Source organism: Panthera leo, chromosome D4 (assembly GCF_018350215.1).
Source record: "Panthera leo isolate Ple1 chromosome D4, P.leo_Ple1_pat1.1, whole genome shotgun sequence".
NCBI lineage: Eukaryota > Metazoa > Chordata > Mammalia > Carnivora > Felidae > Panthera > Panthera leo.
The window spans coordinates 34,370,217-34,389,873 of NC_056691.1; positions in this window are offsets into that span (position 1 = coordinate 34,370,217).

Here is a 19,657-nt window from a genome sequence, read left to right on the forward strand (position 1 = left end):
AAACTTGAGGTTAATGTTACTTGCTGAGACCCATTCTTTAGGAATTCAGAACCTCTGAAAAGATTTCTGTTATTTTTATGTTTTTGTTTTGTTTTGTTTTGTTTTTTTGTTTTTTTGTTGTTTTGTTTTTTTCCATGCTGAAGGAGACCAGGCTTTACAAATAGACTGGGTCCCACCCTCTCACACAATGGCTGCACACTGCCCTGATTTTGATTTGTAAATGTTCTACCTGAGTGTACTTATTGTCTTCTTATCTAGATTGAGAATGCTTAGATGGCAAAGTGCATCTCAATAACATTTCATGTATTGCTAGCCATATGATAAATATTTCACAAAAATATTTGCCAATGCATCATATTTGTTATAAGACTTTTAACAAGCATAGCATAAGTAGAAATATATATGGTAATATTAAGAAACAAACAAACCCAAGGGGCACCTCAAGAGGCACCTGGGTGGCTCAGTTGGTTGAGCATCCGGCTCTAGATTTTAGCTCAGGTCATGATCCCATGGTCATGGGATTGAGCCCTAAGTCGGGCTCCACTCTGAGTGTGGAGCCTGCTTGGGATTCTCTCTTTCCCTGTCCTTCTCCCCTGCTTGCACTCTCACTCTCTCTAAAAATTAAAATTAAAAAAAAAAGTCTAATCCATATGAATTCACTTTCCTAGTATATCCCTTACTTTTTAAGATAGGGAAACAGAACTAAACCCCAAGGAACCATGAACTCAAATGAGTAAATACATTGACAACTACAAATTACTCAGAAAATTATAGTCACAGAAATTTAGCACTGCAAGGCACCCCTGAGACCACCTAATTCTCCCAGTATACGTGCTTACGTAAACCCTGGAAGCTATGAGAGATGGGCTCAAAGCCACAGGACGTATTGGTAGCAGAGTAGGGAGGAACAACCAGAGCTCCTGAATCCAAATTAAACTCCTACTGTAAGAGTTAATGCCAACTGTAGTGGCTCTCAATAGTAAATAAAAGTTTATGTTTCCTTTAGAATTGTTTGTACAAGAAGTCTCTAAAATGCACAAAGTTATTCTAGGTCTCCTTAGTCTTGGCAGAAAAGGGACAATATATTTCTTAGAAGGCTGTTGGTATGACAGAAATCCGATTTCTCCTGTCTGGAGCATGAAAAGAGGAGTTTATCGGCTCGTGTAACCAAACTGCATGCGCTGGCTATGGGTGAGTACACGCAGAGGCTCTAACATCATTAGGATCTCTCTCCACATCTCCTGCTTTTTCTTTTTCTTATACAGCTGCTTTTATTCTCTCAGCTGGTTGTCTCTGTGCAACTGGAATCAGAGCTTCAGGTAGCTCTAAGCTTCACCATTACTGCCTCATAACTAAGGAGGAAAGAGAACTCCTCCCTGCTGGTTTTAATGAGGTAAATCCTAGGGAAAAATGTGGAGGCCTTCTGGTAAGATCAAATGAATATCTATGGACTGACCACTGTGGCTGAGAGGTGAGGACTAGGAAAACTCTAGCTGGAATCATGTACCAGATGGCAACAGGCTAGTAAGACACTTGGAGTAGCAGAGATGCCAGTTCCCTAAAGAATTGGAGTGATGTAACTAGAGCAAGGAAGAAAGATGTGCTGGGTGGTCAAAACAGCAGGTGCCAGATGAGAAGTGAGAATCTCTGAAGACTTGCTTTGCCCCTAGAGAATACACTAGGCACTTAGCAATTCTTTTAGCCCACTCAGCATCTGGACCTCCTTCCTTCTTTTAGGGAACTGTGAATCTTATTAGCCTTATGGTGGAAAGCCTAAGCCATTTTCTACTACCCATTTTCCAGAGAAGTTGAAAATGCAAGATACTTGGCTTTCCACCCTCCTTTGTAATAAGGCACAGGAAAATGAGCTTGACACAGCCAATGTCCTGGACTTTGAGTCGGGGATTGGTGACAGCGATATTCAGGTCACTGGCAATACCCAGTCTGGGGCAGCAGCAGCAGCGGATACAAGCTGGGGATCCAGTACTGATGGGTAGCAACAGCAGTGTCCTGCCAGGATTAGAACTATAGTTTGAATTTGAAGGTGATCCTGGCTGTTACCCAAGTTCATTTGCTCTTGTCTATATCTGAGCCTGCTTCTTTAGCCTCTTGGTGATACTGTGAGCTCCCAGTAACTTTACAACAAATTGGTTCTCTGCTTAATCAATCTAGAGTTAGTTTCTATGGCAAACAGCTAAGCTGCAGAAAACTCATGTACTTTAGTATCCCAGGATCAGAAAACTCTGGCAGCTCCCTGTGTTGTTGAGAAAATTAATTATTTTCTCTCTTCTTTGAGAAACGTTGACTAGCAACTTGCCCTATATTAGGTGTAGCTTATTTTTAATACTTGATGTTACTTACACCAATCCATATTAAATAATTCCAAAAGCATATTTGATAGTCTATGCTGTCCACTTGCAGGTAGATATCATTGTTAAAATTCAATATTTCTCTTGGATTTCATTATCAGGATGACCTCAAGGTCACCAAACCTTCTCTGTTTTTCTCCTTCAGTTCTACTAAGGTAAAAATGCCAGTAAATGGTTCAGTTTCAACTAAAGTCTCAGGTAGAACATGCCATCCCTCCATTTTAAGAAAAATGGTCTGACTCCCAAGGCTTTGGGAGCCAAAAGGAAAATGAACAAGTAGAAAAACTAAAACTTCAGTGAAGGACTTTTAATGCATAGCTGGTATTTAATTTAAATAAGAGGAAATAGTCTCCTTAGATAGCCAGGCAGATTAGTGGTATAATTGTGTACCTTAAATTGCTGCAAAGGATAATGAAGATTAAAAAGTTGCTTTCAATATGACAACATGAGCTTCCGGCCTGTTTTTACAGTTCTATGTGGAACACAAAATTTAGAGTGAAGTTGCTAAGGGATGACAGGAAACTGTTGCTAAGGCCAAACATGATCTGAAAATATGCAACATGTCACCAAAAGATTTATTAATTTATCTTCTCTCTAGTCTTTGTTTGGAAAGTGAACACATACACATGGTTGCTAAGGATAGATGTCAATGACCCCTACAAGTGGCCCATGTTTATCTGCCACAGATATCTAAACACTGCTGCTTGGCGCAGTCGTGTTGAGGACACTTTTACAGCAAACAGGGTGCTATGCAATTTTCCACTGCCTCTTAGTAGTACATGAACTGTAGGTGCGTTGGTCTCTCATTTTGTGAACACTAACTAGTTCAGGCACTTCTGTCGCTTTCAAGGCAGGGCCAAGTGTAAAAATAATGACTGTCTAACTTAATAATCATGACAGTGTTAAATAAATTCCACACTTTAGAGAAGTAGATCTTAACTCAGAATTTATCAGGAGCTATCAAGTCATTACATACTGACCATGCTAGGAACTTAAGTCATTTTCCATGGGAGGAGGATGTACAGTAATTACCAGTTAAAACATTTTCTCCTAGGTCTTCTCTTCTGCTTTTGCCTATTAGTTTTACTGGGAGCTAATCACCATTTAGAAGGAATGACAGATACCCTCGAGCCTCAAGAATACCAATGAAATATTTACGTTGAATATATAGTCATGTTAGCTTATTAATAAGCATTACCCAAGGTAACACCAGTCAGACCATTTGCTGAGAAATACCTAGGACAATAATTTTGCTTATAAAAAGGAATCAAGATAATCAACAGAAACCATTTAGAAGCAAGAAGCAAATGAATCAAGTGGTTTTTGAAGATAGAATCTCAACCCAAACCATTAAAAAAACAATGCCAAAGAAACATGATTGTCATTCTCAGCCAAACAACTAGACATGTTCTGTTGTGATCCAAATTAGGGGCATGAAATACACTCTACTACCTAGGGGGGTTTGGAGCACTTAGATGAATCACAAGTGACATATGGGAACTCATTAAAGAAAGGGAAGTTATGAGCACCCAGGGGGCTTGCTGGAAATGAGAGCTTTTTTAAAAAGGCCTAAGGGGTCAGTCATCTTGGTTGGAGTATGTTCTTCATCTTCCTTAAAAATAATCCGTTTTACTTTACCACTTCTCTGTTATCATGTTGCCGGAGTATTGACCAATACTGCAAATGTTTAAATTGCAAGTGTGTTGTGGTGGGGGTGGGTGGAGGGTGGTGATTTGACTGCTTTTGGTTGGCAAATAATAAAAGTCACTGGAGAGAAGGACCTCAGTGCAGCCTGCTTCTGCGGTTTCACCCTACTTGATGGTCACAGTTGAAGTGGCGGGAGCAGGGATAGCCCGTGGATGTTCCTATGCTGTGGAAGCTATGTGTAAGCTGAGCTTTGAATGACACATTATTTCCTCTGTGAACCCCAATCTATTTTCTGCCTGACTAAGCTTATAAAACTCTGCATAAATTCTCCCTCTCAGCCTGTTCCGTAATCCTATGAACACATTGTCTTCCTGTTCATTCCTTCAGCCAGCAAGTACCAGCTGTTGGGTCTAGAAACATTTTATGTTAAAGAAAAAAAAAGTAGATGATCAGAAAGCTGTAAAAACTGAAAAATGCTTGAGATATGCAGATGTTTTAGGGTGGTGAATATTTGACCTGCATAAAAGAAATGATGAGGCTTCCATCAATCATTGCACCGCCATATACTCTGCTGAGATCAGTTTATCCACACACTCCTTAGCTGCCTAGGTTCTGCATCATCTGTAAACTAATCCAGTTTTGTTTGTTGTGGGCTAAAGAAAGAACAAACTCTGAGCTTAAAAATATGAACAAAGATATAATTATCTTAACATAACACTCATGCTTTATTTTTATGTAAAAATGCCAGAAACTTTATTATCTATATTGTTCAGCTTCCAAAGGAAAGTGGAAGTCACTTGATAGTAGCTCTCTAATTCCTTGAATGCACACTTCATGCCTCAAGTACACAGGAAGGCTGGTTGCTATAATTAGAAGTCATATCAAAATGTAGTTTATATAAGTTGTAGCTAATTACTTAACTAAAAATCCCAGTCTTTTGCTATCCTACAAGGAAAAATATCCAAAAACACATAATTTAAGCATTATGTCAAAGAGGGAGATGTTGTGACTATAATGTGAAATTTCTTTTAAGAAATATTGGTGGCTGTTATTGAGGACTGAATAAACATTCTTTCCATTTGGAGACTTAAATGAGGATATATCTGGAAAAACAACTTCTTTCTACCCTCCAAATAGTTTGAATAGAGAATTTATGCACATTCTATTACTCATGTCTTCTTATTCATTTTACTGATAATTTTTAGGAGGAATTGAAAACCAATCAAATAGATAGGAATCATAAAACTTTTCCTTTAATAGACTACAATAGTAAATGTTTCAGGCTTTGTGGGGTACTGAGATCTCTTTTACAACTGTGCAAGCAACATTATAGTTGTAGTAAGATACCAGCCATAGGCAGTAGGGAAAACATACTGCATGTGTTTCAATAAAATCATTAATGTTACCTCCACCCAAATGAAACCCAAAGCCCCTAGGACTTTAGGATTGGAGACAACTTAGTCCCCAACATCTTGGGGCTTAGAAATAACTCTGTGAAGCCACATCCCAGCCAGGAGCACTTGAGCAATTCATTGCCTCACTAAATCTTGGTTTCCTGATCTCCAAACGCTACAAAAAATATTGTCGACACAGGAGGGATACAGGAATGTCAGACCACATTTGACAACTTCCTCCCTTTAACATTATCTCCTGAGGTAAAGTGGTGTTCAATGTATCAATGAAACCATAGGGTCATAACACTGAAAAGTATGTTAGTTTAATAGTTTCATTTTAAAAATGAAAGAAATGATGTCCAGAAATACTGAGTCATACAGATAACAGAAAATAAGACCTGAGTTTGAACTATAGACTTTTTTCCATTTTCTCATTTTACAACACAGTCTCCCAACATCAAAGACAATCAGTGTGTTCACTGTCCCTACATACCAAGGATAAAATGCTTACAGTTTAAAAATACTAAAAGAAAAATTATATCAATTACACATAATTCCTGTAGGGGTGATACAATTTTTTCCAACAAAGAAAACATAGTCTTCTGATTCCTAGATAGCTTTTCTACGCCGTTATACAGTCTCTTAGCTATCAAGGTCATTCTTTTCAGATATTCAATATTTGACAAATACCAATAAGTAATAAATAAAAATTATTATAATATAAATTTATGAGGCATGATACTTTTTTAGTTTTGTTTGTTTTTAAACATAAAGGGGATTTATTTAAAATATGGCCCATTTTATTAAGAGGGATGCTTTCAGTTTGGCCAGCATGCATTGCCTGAAATGTTTCATTATGCAGTACAGCAGGTTTATTCAGGTGAAAGTATACAGAATATTGCATATCTCCAGATACACTGATCTAAATGCAAATGTAGTTAAATGTAAAATCCAACCTTGGTGTCATTTGGTGTTACATTCTGCCATCAAAATTTAGAGGTATTTTGTTTTTCATTTCTATACACAGAAATTCAGAAATCAATGGCAATTCTGGGAAAAACTTATAAAAATAGAGGTAGAACATTTGAAATTTATGTGTCCAAACCATTTAGAAACCTTTTTAGTTTTGCAGGTGTAGAATATAAATTAATGTTTAGTTTGTGACATAGTCATTAAAAAAAAAAGATAGGGATTTGATAACTTTTAGAGGCCGTGATGATTATAGAGCATTTAAACATAAGAGAAGGGCAAGTGGCTTTAGGTCTTTATTTTACTCATTTTTAGGAGTAACCACTTTGTTTTTTAGCAAATTCATTTAAACCAGGTTGTTTTGGGACAAGTTTTACTCACTCAAAAGTAACAGATCTTTTTTGCCTTCTAATCAAAATTATATATCCCCAATCTCATTGCTCTATTACCACAAAACAACATCCATAATGAATCTAAAATAAATATCATATTTGCAATCTGGGAATGGAAATGAAATGCAACTATCTCAGTTTCTCAACATGAATACTGAAATCCAGTAAGGCTAAACAATTTGTTTATGATCCTACTGGCAGAGTGAATCCAAGACCAAAACTCATGCCTTTGGTGTCCACTATTCACAGGAGAATACTGTACACATAACATGAAGCTATAAAGGAGTCACTGGCTCCCAGTGGGTAACTTTATACTTCTTTTGGAACCTGCATTAGCAATTTTATGCCACTGGAGGCATATGTTTCTTTCATGGCAATAAAATGTAATTTTATTAGGCGGAATGAAGTAATATTGAAAAAGAATAGGGGCATTTTATCCAGCTGGCTGAGTATGCCTTCCATCTCCCCACTGTCTATAGCATTTTACTTACTGAAAATTTCTGGCTAACTTACTCATGTAATGAGCTAAGTGTCTTTTGAAGTAATTTTAGATAGTGAATGACATTTTCCAATATGAAAAAAATATAGTATCAAAAAGTATTTCCTATTTGTTTAGAGAGTAGAACTTAAATAATTTCATCACACACACACATACACACATGCATGGCAACTCTGTGAACTACTGATATGTTAATTAACTTGATTGTAATAATTTCAGAACATATGCATATACTAAATCATTGTATACCCTAAATACATATAATTTGTATTTGTCTATTACACCTCAATAAAGCCGGGAAATTTTTAAAATATTTCCTATAGAACGATAACCTTTATGTTGTATGTACATGTGTAAAACCCAAATATATTGATTTTTGTTTCCCAGAGAATAGCATCATGTAGTAGGTTGAGCATTTTGAAAATGTTTGAATATCAGCAATTTCATAATGTTTGACATAAGTATAATACAGTGGGTCAGGTCATGAGATCTGGTCATAGAGGGCTCAAAGTCAAATTCTGGTTCTTCCACTTTGAACTGTTAGATGACTAGGGCTATTAAGAATCAATCTTTATAAAATTCTAATCCATGTGCTGGTCATATTGTAAGCTCAGAAAAAGTACTAGTTGTTTGATGATGATGATGATGATGATGATGATGATAATCATCATCTTAGACAGTTTAGGCTGCTGTAATAGAATACCATACACCCACGGACAGGTTGGCTTATATAACAAACATTTATTTTGCACAGTTATAGATGCTCGGAAGTCCAAGATCAATGATTCAGGAGATTTGGTGTCTGGTGAGCACTTACTTCCTGGTTCATACATGGTTGTCTTCTTGCTATTGTCATCACATGGGAGAAGGAGAGCTAGAGAGCTCTCTGGGGCCCTTCATAAGGGCACTCATCCAATTTATGAAGGCTCTACCCCAGGACTTATTGCCCCCGCAAAAGCACCACTTTCTAATACCATCACATTGGGGATTAAGATTTTAACATATGAATTAATGGAGGACACAAAAAATCAGTCTACAACAATGACAGTGATGATCATGATCATGATGATGGAGTTTGATAATGTCTGTTTATACAACTAATCCGCCCTGATTGAGTCAATGGGTTTAGACTGTTGACATGTTTAGAATATTGTGGATATCATGAGTATAGAGAAAAGAAAGCATATACTAAATGAACTTGGGTTTTGTTGTAAATGAAAATTGGAACCTACTGAAAACTTTGATTAGCAATCTGTGTAGATAAGGTTTAGAAAATAATTCTAATGTGTTCATGGTGTAATCACTTTTAACTGATTGAAGCCAATATCTAACTTACTATCTAGACAAGTTTTAAAAAAGACATGGCATCAGAAAGGACCCTTTACTAATTTCCTGATTAAAAATCACTATTCTTCATACATTTAAGAATTAATTTGGTCATATTATAAGCAAGAAAGCAGAATTTTTCTTTTTCTTTTCCCTTTTAAATTCAAAGTCAAACATCATCTCATTTAATCCTTACAACAATCCTATGAAGAGAGTTCTGTCATTACCTCAATTTTACAAAATGGAAAATTGAGGCTCATAAGAGTTAAATCACATTCCAAATGTCTTGAACCTAATACATGAGAAATTCAAAATACTGAAACAATGGTAGCTCATTCAATTTGAAGAGTTTATCCAAAGGGTATATCAAAGAATTTGGAAGGTAAATAGAAGGCATGAACTATGGAGGGTCTCACAAGTCATGGGGATTTACCATTTTTTAATAACAGCCAATAACTGTGTCTTTCTAAATAAACACAATTTTAAACAAGTAGATATACGATTATTATGGTTTTTACCAGTAATCTTTGTGACCCTTCTGCATCTGGGCCTTCATAACTTGCTAGGTTATGCCTCACTGTAAGTCAGTGAAAAGATTCTTTGCTATGGACAGGAACACACACATCCAAGGAAGGGTCTGATGCCTTCTCCTGATGTTCCTTATCTCGTCATTCAGGAATCTCCATGAAGTATGCGCCAAGTACGTTTTGAGTTTGGCAATATTTACTGTTATATTTTATTTTACCTACTCATGTGTTTGCCATTGTTGTGTGATCCAGAAACGCAAAGGTAAATAAAAATATATCCCAACCCATGAAGAGATCATTGTCCTGTAGGAAAGGTAGGAAATAAAATAGATGATTTTAAGATATTGATTTATACACTCTGCTAGAATTATTCACGGGAACACAAAGAAGGAGATTAGCAAGTTTCCTGAAAGAAATGATTCCCGATTTGCATCTTGATATATGATCAGGTACATGCATATAGACATGATATGCAACCCCAACTATTAATAAAAAAAATAGGGCAATTAAGGATTTGACAATATCGAGTGTTTTCAAGGGTCAGAACCTGTCATATATTGCTGGTGACAATGAATAGTGGTACATCAATTTTGAAGAGCAGTTTAGCTCTTCATTGTTAGCATTGTTTATAAGAGTCTCAAATTATAACATCCATGTTCATCAATACATAGAGAAATAAAATATGGCATATTCATACTGTGGAACACAATACTCAAATTTAAAGTGATGAAGTAGATAAGATTATGTATCTCCATATTGACAAATATCAAAAACATAATGTTGAGTAAAATATTGCAAAATGATAAATATGGTATAATAGTACTTATGTGAATTAAAACACATAGCAATGTTATATAGTAGTGTATATATATGTTTATATATATATATGTATGTGTGTGTATATGAATAAAAATTGTGAGAACAGACAAAAACTTTATAGCAGTAGTTGCCTCTGAGGAGGAGGAAGGGCAACAAGATGAAAACCAGAGTTTAAAGGAAACTTCAACATTACTTGTGATGTTTATTTCCTTTATTAAGAAAATAGAGATTCAGAATATGAAAAATGCTAAAATTTGTCATGTTTTAAAGCTGCAAATTGTATTTATAAATACTCTCAAAATGAAATAAAATGGACAGAAGAATAGAGTGAGCCAAGAGCAATATGGATAAACGACTGAAAAGAATTGAAGTTGGAAGGGAAGGTATCCAGACAGTGGGAACGACCTGGGTAAACACATAGTGGTGTGAAATAGGCTGCTGTGTTTAGGGAAAACATGATTGATTTACTACAAGAGTGTAGAATGTGAGGTAGGTAGGAAGTAGCAGGAGAAAAAAATATGACAGATAAATAGACTATGGAGGGCCTTATAGGTGAAGTAAAGGCACTAATGATTCAAGGAGAAATATATATGTGGGAGAAGATGAAAATGTATTAATAAATTTATGGATGACCAGAAATATAATGTGCCTCGTCATAAGAAATACAAAGATGATCTCAAATTCCATTCTTAAATGAAGCAAAGGAGCCATAAACACATTTTGAAACAGTTATGCTTGACCTAGAAGTTCAGATTCAGCAGTAAACCTGCACGGCACAGACATTATCAGTATGGAGTAAATGCTATCACTCTTGCAACTTTGAATTTCTCATCTCCTCAATGGATTGTTAGCGTGGTCATTTTCAGTGTTCATTCCCCAATTCCTTCTCAATGTGGGTTATCTGTAGGTGCTTGAAACCCTTTGGAGGTCCCAACAAAGCAAATGATGATTAAATAAATGTTTTTGATAGATTACATAGATGGGTGCCTGAGGAATGGTTTGAAGCATATAAGAGTTATATTAAGGTCCTCCAGAGAAACATAACTACCAGGATTTGTATGTGTGTATCTTTGAGTGTGTGTGTGTGTGTGTGTGTGTGTGTGTGTGTGTGTGAGTATAAAGGGAGAGAGAGAGATGGAGGGGTTATTTTAAGGGATTGGCTCACCTGATTATGAAGACTAACGATTCCAGATCTGCAAGGTATGCCATCAGGCTGAACACCCAGCAAAGAATGTCACTGATGTTGCCAAGACCATTAACATGAAGAGTCAGAGAAGAGCCAATGCTGCAGTACAAGAATGAAGACCATCCTTCTTGCTCAGGGTAGATCAGTTTTTTTTGTTCTATTTGGGTCCTCAACTGATTAGATAAGGCTCATCTACGTTATGAAGGTCAATCTGTTTTACTCAAAGTCCACTGATTTAAATGTTAATCTCATGCAAAACACCCTCATGGAAATATCCAGAATAATATTTGATCAACTATGTGGGCACTGTGACCCAGCCAGTTTGAAATATAAAATTAACTATCATAAGAGTGAAGGCAGGAAAGTAAAGACAATGACTGCAATAATCCATGCTCCTCATTCAGAGCCTCAAAACATAGTAAAAGTTGAGTGCATATTTGTTAGTTTGAATTAATTCCATAGTGATTTAAAATATTTGACAAATATGTGTTTATATATGTATATGTACGTATATAAATACACACACATATACATAAACATGTCATGAATGTTAGTGTGGCACTCAGCACATTCTCAGGCAATGAGTGCTCATCAGTATTACTCTCTGAATATTCTACAAGTTGTTTATTCTGTTGGCTTTCTCCCTGTGCCATTTTCTTTTTGTGTTCTGGTGAACAGTTTGATTCAAAATGTCTAATAAAATGTATTAGGGTGGTGCTGGTCTACCACAAAGAAAAACTAAATGTTAAGAGTATCAACTGGAAATTAGTTGTTCTCTAGATCTGTAGACCTCAATAATCTGAACAATTTGCCAAGAAGATAAAATCATCTGTTGAGTCCACCACTGTTTTGAATATAAGAGTTAACGATTCAAGGAGAAACATATATGTGGGAGAAGAACTTTATCATGTTTGGAAAGAGAAATGTTGCAAATAAATATATACTTAAATCTTAAAAACAGAAGATAAAGTAGCAACTAGGGATTATACTCATAACTAGTATTTTATCAATGTGCTCTATGATAAATTGGCTCCACTCATCAACTGAGAGAACTGAATTAGAATAAAGCAGTGCTCTTTGCAATATTATGGTTCATGAAGCATAAAAAAGCAGTGATCTTTTGCTTTGGTTCTGATTGGTGTGAACTTGCATTGAACTGGTCAAATCTCCTAAAGAGATAGCTTAGAAGATACTTTGTATATAATACTATAGGTCAGAAAAATATTATAAGTAGTGTTCCCTTTATGCAAGGAGAAAGGAAATCAAGGTTAGAAGAGTTGTAAAAAATCAAGTCATGAAGAAATAAATGACAGTTTGGCTTTGAAAAAAGAAGACTCTTCCTCCTCTCAAGATGAAGCAGAGGAGGGAAGAATGAGGAAGAATACATAATATATTTATAGTGGAAATCAAGATGAGTGCCCAAAACATTTTCATTTGGAGCAGAGGGGATTTAATAGAACTTAGGCCAGATAACTTAAATCTTCTCAGGAAAAATTGGGTCTTATGTTTAGGAAAAAGAGATGGACAAAAACATGATGGTCATAGGAGTGTTGAAACAGTTTGGAACAGTGGCTGTGAGTCACTAAAAATGGAGAAAAAAATTAATCTACAACAAATAAAAAGGGTGCTAAGGAGCTATAAGGACCCAGTTAAGGTTAAAAATCAGAGAGACAGTCTGTTTGCATTAGTGAAAGAGGAAAGAAAAGATGCAAAGCAGGTATTTCAGGGAAGGCAGACAGCCAGCTACAAGTTCCTAATGTGAGCAGCAAATGATCCATAATCATGGTCAAAACAGATAATGAAAACACAAAATATCAGTACCATACTGTTTTGATTATTGTGCATCCTGGATCTGGATGTCTGTTTCCTTCCTGAGATTAGGGAAGTTTTCAGCTATTATTTCTTCAAATAACGTTTCTGTTCCTTCTCTTTTCTCCTTCTGTGATTCCTATAATGCAAATCTTATTATGTTTGATGATATTGCTAAGTTCCCTTAACCTATTCTCACTTTTATTATTCTTTATTGTTTTTTCTGTTCTGCTTGGTTGCTTTCCATGATACTTTCTTCCAGTTTGCCAATGCATTCTTCTTCATCCTCTAATCTGTTACTGATTCCTTCTAGTGCATTTTTTTTTAATTTCAGTTGTTGAGTTTTCTAACAGGTTCTTTTTGACATTTTATATTTTTTTGTTGAAGGTCTCATTGAGATATTCTACTCTTTTCTCAAGTCCAGTGAGTACCTTTATGACCATTACTAGGAATTATTGATCAGGCATATTGCTTGTCTCAGTTGCATTTAGCTCTTTTGCTGTAGTTTTGTCCTGTTCTTTCATTGGGGAAGTATTAATCTGTCTCCGCATTTTTTTTAATTCTCTGTGTTTTTCTCTATGTATTAGGAAAGCTAGAAATATTTCCTGATCTTGAAAGTAGAGGTCCTGTGGTGCCCTGTAGCACAGTGCTCCTGTTCACCAGATCCAGGCACTCCAAAGGTATGTATGCACCCTACTGTTGTGGTTGAGTCAATTTGTCTTCAGTCCAGTTGGCTGTAATGGTCAGTTTTGCCTGTTGTGTGCACATTGGGAAGGGTCTGGTTCCTGTGCTGTTAAGGGGCCTGTCTGGGGCCACTGTAGGCTTACAACCGGGTTGGGTGGGGTTAGCAGAACAGCTGTCTGCCCTCAGTCCATTTGTTGGGGCTGTAGTCACACAGAACTGCAGGGCACTTTCCCTGAAAGGCTTTTTGTGGTTGGTGGGGCCAGCAGTCAGACCTGATGTGTGCCCCCAGTTCCTCTGGTGGGGCTGCAGTTACACTGATCAGCAGTGTGCTCTCTCTACACTCATTTCCCCATTTCATGCTCACAGATTGGAAGAACAAATATTGTTAAAATGTCCAAACTACCCAAGGCAATCTACAGATTTAGTATAAACCCTATCAAAATACCAACAGCATTTTTCACAGAACTAGAGAAAATAATATTAAAATTTGTATGGAATCACAAAATACGTTAAATAGTCAAAATAATCTTGAGAAAGAAGAACAAAACTGGAGATATCACAATTCCAGATTACAAGATATACTACAAAGCCACAGTAATCAAAACAATATGATACTGGCACAAAAATAGACACATAGATCAATAGTACAGAATAGAAAGCCCAGAAATAAACTCACACTCATATGGTCAATTAATCTACAACAAATAACACAAGAATATACAATGGGGGATATACATTTAGATAGCTAAATGCAAAAACAAACAAACAAACAAATCAAAAGTGGATCATTTTCCCTCACCATACACAAAAATAAACTCAAAATAGATTATGGATCTAAATGTGAGAGAAGAACCATAAATCTTAGAAGAAAGCACACAGTACTTCCCTTGATATTGGCCATTAGAAACATTTTTCTAAATATGCCTGCTCAGGCAAGGGAAACAAAGAAAAGTTAAACTATTGGGACTACAGCAAAATAAAAATATTTTGCACAGTGCAGGAAGCCATTAACAAAATAAAAAGGAAACCTAATTAGTGGGAGAAGATATTTGCAGATGATACATCCAATAGGGGGTAATATCCATAATATGAATAACTTATATAACTCAATAACCAATCCCCCCAACAAATAATCCAGTTAAAAGATGAGCAGAGCACCTGAATAGATATTTTTATAAGAATATATATAAGTATCCAACAGACACATGAAATGATGCTCAACACCACTAATCATAAGGAAAATGCAAATCAAAAACACAATAATATGTAACCTCACACCTGTCAGAATGGCTAGAAACAAAAAGACAAGAAATAACAAGTGTTGGTGAGGATGTGGAAAAAAAGGAACCCATGTACAGTGAGGAGTGGGAATGCAATTTGGAGAAAGTCACTGTGAAAAATAGTATGGAGGTTCCTAAAAAAATTAAAAATAAAACTACTGTATGATCCAGTAATTCCATTATTGGATATTTACCTAAAAAAATAACTAAATCACTAATTTGGAAAGGTATATGCATCCATATGTTTATTACAGTGTTATTTACAATAGCTGAGATATAGAAGCAACCCGTGTCCTTCAATAGATGAATGGATAGAGAAGATGTGGTATATATAGAGAATGGAATGTTACTGAACCATGAAAAAGAATGATATTTTGCTATTAGCAACAACATGGAAGGTCCAAGAGAGTATTATGCTATGTGAAATTAGTCATACACAGAAAGACAAATACCATATGATTTCACTCATATGTGGAAGTTAAGAAGTAAAACAAATGAATAAACAAAGAAAAAAGGAGGAAAGCCAAAGAAAGAGACTCTTAAATACAGAGAAAAAAAAACCAGTAATTGCCAGAGGAGAGGTAGGTGGTGGAGAAATGAAATAGATAAAGGAGGCTAAGAGTATATGTATTTTAATGAGCTCTGAGTAATGTGTAGAAATGTTTAATTATTACATTGTACACCTGGAACTAATATAACACTGTGTGTTAATCAAATCCAAAAATAAAAACAAAAAAATAATCAAAAATTATAATATATGAAAAGTTGCCAGATGCAGCTAGAACTATTCTTTGAAAAAATCATGTCTTTAAATGAATTTGTTAGAAAAGAAGAAAAGTTAAGAAATTAATTATTCTAATGAGGTAGAAAAAAATCAATAAAATAATACAACAGAATATGATGTAAATTAGTATATAAAAAGATAAAATATCAATTAATGAATGAATTTAGCAAGACTGTTGGATTTAATGTAAATATACAAAAATTAATTCTATTTCTGATACATAAAAATAAAATGATAAGAAAACTATGGGAAGCAATTTTAAATGCTTAAAAATAAACCACATAAAAATATATAGGACCTCTATACATAAAGTATAAGTTATTTTTAATTAAAAGTATATACATAAATACATGGAGGGTTACACCATGCTTGTGAACTGGGAAATTCAATACTGTAAGGATATCAACTTTCCCTAAGTTGTTTTATAAATTCAATTCAATCTCAACAAAATACAAATATATGTTTGTATTATTAAAACTTTACAAGTTGACTTTAAAATTTATATGGAAATGCAGTGGTCTAAGAATAGCTAAAATATTTTGAAAGAAGAATAATGATGAGGGGAGGAGTTTCTCTATCAGAGACCAAGGATTATTTTAATACTACATTAACTAAAACTGATATTGTTTCATGGATAGAAAATTGATCAATGGGAGTACCTGGATGGCTCCGTGGGTTGAGTAAGGACTCTGGATTTCAGCTCAGTTCAGGTCATGATTTCACAGTTCTTGAGTTCTAGCACCACACTGGGCTATGCACTGATAGTGGGGAGCCTGCTTGGGATTCTCTCTCTCCTTCTCTCTTTGTTCCTTCCCCTCTTGTGCTCTCTCTCTCTCTCACAAAATAAATAAGTAAACTTAAAAAAAAGAATTCCCACAAAAAAAGAGAAAAAATTGACCGATGGAACATAATAGTGGCCAATAAGAGACCCATGCATACATAGATATTTGATTTATGACAAATTTATGAGTCAGGTCAATGGTGAAAGAAATGTTTTCATAATAAATGAATTTTGAGCTCTACCTCACAGTAGAAAACAATTATTTCCAGTAGAATTTTATGTCATAAAGTTAAAGACAAAATAAATCTAGGAAATAATATGTGAGAATAATTTCATTACCGTAGAATTGAAGAGAAATCTCATAGATACAAAATACATAAAAATTACACAAGTACATAAAAGATATATAGGAATACTCAAGTATATAAAATTTTAAAATAAATTAGACTTAATATGAATTGCTGTTCACTGAAAGAAGAAAGTTGAAAGCTACAGGCTCAGAGAAGATATTTTAACACATGTAACAAGGAGAATATATAGATCTCCTAGGAATCATTAAGAAAAAGATAGCCAATCTAATAGAAAGAAAAGTGCAAGATATTTGAACAGGAAATTAGAAGAGGAGATCCAAGTGGCCAATAAACATATAAAAGAGGCACTAAATTTCATTATTAATCAGAGAAATCACAAAGAGAGACCATGACTCATTCATTTTACTGGCAAAAGTTAGTACCATTGACATATCATGTGTTGCATATGTTGGTATGTGGAACAATTTAATTGTTCATCAACAGTGCAATGGAAAAAAAATCACAGTATATTCCTACAATGGAATTCTATTCAGCAATACAAATGAACAAACTTCAGCTGTTTGCAACAGTGAGGAATCTCACAAACATAATGTTAAAAAATAAGCCAAGTACAAAAGAATGCATACACTTATTAAAATTTATATAAAAAGTTCAAAATGAAACATAACTAAAGTTTCCTCTTAGAAGTTAAGAAAGTGTATATTTTGGGGAAGAAGGGAAGAGTTATAATTGAAAGGGGACAAAAGAAAGGCTTTTAGGGCAGGGGGCTGTGTTCTGTTTCTTAACCAGGATGGTAGTTACATGAGTTATTCACTTTGCAAAATTTCCTTTAGTTATGCATTGTTTCCTGCACTTTTCTAGATGCGTGTTACACTTCAACAACAACAAAAAGTATTTTATAAAAAGAACACGTGAATGGAAGCTTTGACACTATATTTCTTCTAAGTACAAAGCAATAAATTTCTAACACAATTTCCCATTTCAATTGCAATTCATAACATTTTCTGACATGTAACCTTAGATTCTAGAATCCTTTTGAACAGTAACAACAATGACAATGAGGGCTCAGAGGAACTACAGCATATATTACAATTATCTGGCTTCAGAGCAGTTACTCTAGGTGCCTTTCTCTTATTCCCTTTTCCCCGTTGATGACCTGGGACCACTAATACTTGTAAGACACCACAAGGCTCTTCATCAATAGCTCAAAATATCAGTTTGACTACCCCTAAAACGTAGGTGAGGGTCACAGCAGGACACGATGAAGCCCAGCTCCATTAAAAATATTAATAAAAGTAAAGTACCAATTTATTAAATGAAAATCCTCTGATCTGTTCACTATAGCAAACAGCTGTTATTCTGTATCCTACTGAGGGCCTTGGGATCCAGTGACACCAGCAGGTCTGCCTCTGTGCACAGTCCTCTCAGCTGGTCAAATAAACAGCCCCTCTATCCTCCTGTAGCGATGCAGGGCTGCTCCCAGTTGTCAAACTCAAATAATCCCCTTCAAACAGAATCCCTGGCAAGTTCAAAGAAAACATGCCAAACCCCACTGTTTTTGGCAGATAATGGACACTGAGAATTGGCTGCAGGAGCAGAAACAGAAAGATGCCTCTGCATATGAACCTTTAACAAACCAAGCGTTATCACAAATATCTCTCCCCATCCAGTGACCTTTCCCAAAAAATCATCTCTAATCCCTAATGCTTCAGTATTCTTTTCTGCCACATTTCATATCCCAATAGTTAAAAGTTCAAGATTCCTTAGTAGCATAAAATTTTACTTATAGTTTTCTAAGCATACAAATATATATTTTTATAAATATAAATACATATAGTTTGAACACAGTATAACCAAATCATAAAAAAGTAGGTGGGATTGTATGTCAAAACACAATTTGACCCTTATTCTACTAATTAGGAAAGATATAAAAAAACATTCAACATGCATAAATACTGCATGGACACTGTAAAATTAGTAAGCAACTTGTAAGCTATAAATAACCAATACAGCTAATAATTCACCTATATACTTTGATGAATAGAAAGCAAACTTTTTCAAGACTTGGAAATAAGTTTCTCCATCCCTTGTCAGTCGTTATAATCTTCCCTTGTATCCCCATGGACTACTCCTACAGGAAAACTATGATTATCTATCTCTTCTGTCTGTGTGTCTGTCTGTCTATTTAATTATGCTTAAGAAAATGAGGTACAACATTTAGCTGATTTAGCAGGCAGGACTGAATGTATGATCCAATGGATGAATATTGCCAATAGTGAGTTCAGCACAAGTGATTTAAAATGTCATGCTACTATGTAAATATGACATGACTGCTTATATTCATCATTTGATTTCTGCCTTTATCCACAATGAATATCCTGGCTTGATTTTAATAGGCACCATGGAGCTTATTTCCTAATTCCAAGCAGCTCTTAAACTTCAGAAATAAAAGATTTTAGCTTATCTCACAAAAATGCTTTAAGTATAAATGTGATAACTTGTTAAGAAGTATTTGAGTTCATTGAAGAAAAGGTAGTGTGTAAAATAAATGTGATATTACAATGATTATGGGTTTCTCATGGCGATCCTGAGTCTTCCATTTCTCTTGAAAGGATGTTTCAGGTTTTCTTTTCAATGGAATGGCACCCTTGACACTGGATCCCTTGAGAGGGCTATGCTAGAATAAACATTCAACTTAGAGTCAGAAGACCCCAATGTTTGTCACGGCTCTACTACCAACTAGTACTGGTAGGTTTTTGTAAAACTATTTACCTCTCTGGAACTCCATCAGGTACTTCATCTTTAAAATGAGAAAGAACTTGACATTATATGAACTTGGAGGTGACTTCCAGCTTTAGCATTCTGAAATTTTGTGATCCA